This window comes from Mandrillus leucophaeus, unplaced genomic scaffold (genome assembly GCF_000951045.1).
Source record: "Mandrillus leucophaeus isolate KB7577 unplaced genomic scaffold, Mleu.le_1.0 Scaffold2183, whole genome shotgun sequence".
NCBI lineage: Eukaryota > Metazoa > Chordata > Mammalia > Primates > Cercopithecidae > Mandrillus > Mandrillus leucophaeus.
The window spans coordinates 12578-14068 of NW_012102236.1; the positions used below are offsets into that span (position 1 = coordinate 12578).

The 1491-nt window shown below is 58.6% G+C and overlaps 1 pseudogene; it reads left to right on the top strand.

The window, feature by feature from the left end:
• Window positions 1-1491, top strand: part of LOC105540274 — a 20287-nt pseudogene that overhangs the window by 4949 nt on the left and 13847 nt on the right.

Below are 1491 nucleotides of genomic sequence, written 5' to 3' on the forward strand. Positions count from 1 at the left end.
CCTCAGAGCAGGGTTTGGTGGCAGGGTGGGTCAGGAGAGAGTTCACTCAACAGCCTGGTGATAGGGGAGAACAAGAGGCCAGAGGGTATCCATCTATGACGGGGACCAGGAGTCCCTGCTGGGCAGCAGTGTGGTAGACACACGGATCCTGGCCACACCTCAGCCCTCCCTCCAGCCTGATTACCTGCCTCCCTCCCTTGCAGAGGTTCCGGTTCTGTGGTGATCTGGACCATCGCGACTGGGTCCTGGCTGAGATCAGCACGCTGGCCAAGATGGTTGAGTGCACAGGGTCTACTGTGGGTGGAGGAGGGGCGCTGGGCTGGGGATTGTGGGTGTAGAGGATGGTGAGGTTTCTCTGGGGTTAGGGCCTCAGTGCTCTCAGCCTGTGCTACCATGCTTTGTGACCTTGATCAGTGGCTGGCCTGCTCTGAGCCAGTCCCCAGGAAGGAGGCGTGAGGTTCGCCAGCCTGGCTGATGTAAGGACTTCCCTTGCAGTCCTCTGTGAAGTTGTGGCTGCTCTGCAGCCAGGAACTAAAGGAGCTGCTGTAATGGGGGATTGATATGAGTACAAGACCCAGCACTCCATTGTCCCATGACCTTATGACCCCCAGTGCCCTGAAACTCTGCACTAGGCCCAGGGAGATGGGTGAATCAGCCTCTCAACCTCTCTGGGCACCTCCCATAGTTCTTTCCAGCCTGTCTGTTCCTTATCACAGGATCCAGGCTGTGGATGAGGGGCTGGTGAACAGGGGCCTGACACCCCCTAAAGGTCTCCTTTCTCTACAGTGTGAAAAGATCCTGAAGCTCACGGCTGATGCCAAGTTTGGTGAGTACTCTGCTGAGTCCACAGGCCCCAGGCAACCCTGGGACCTCGGCCTGGTGCCTGGTACAGAGGCCCCCCCAACCGCTCCCAGCAGCATCCTTAACTTACCTTCCCTAGTGGAGAAGCATGAGGGAAAGAAAGACATTGACAGTCCCACCTTCCTGTTCTCTGCCAGCTCCTGGTGGAGCAGTAGCAGTGCCTGTGGCTCCAGGGTGCATGGGAGCTTTGAGCTGAAGTTAAGAGGGCAACAGGGAGGTGGCTGGGCCCACAGTGACACCCCCTGTCCCACCCACGGGTCCTTCGGAGTTAGGCGATGTGAAGGCCACAGTGGCAGTGCTAAGTTTCGTCCTCTCCAGTGTGGCCAAGCACAGTGTCGATGGCAGATGCTTGTCCAGTGAACTGCAGCAGCTGGGGCTGCCCAAAGGTACGGGTTGTGGGTGGGCAGCTGGGCAGCCTGTGGGCCAATGGCTGCTAGAGAGGGGGCCAGGCCCTGTGACCCTATGGTGTACCCTGCCCTGTCGACCAGGAACCCAAGGCCAGCTCCCAACTGCTACCTCCAGAGCTACTCCATTCTACCCCCAGAGCACGTGGCCAGCCTGTGCCCCTGTTATGAGAAGAAACAAAGCACCTTGTAGAAGCACTTGGGGTCTGCAACCTACGCAGCAAGT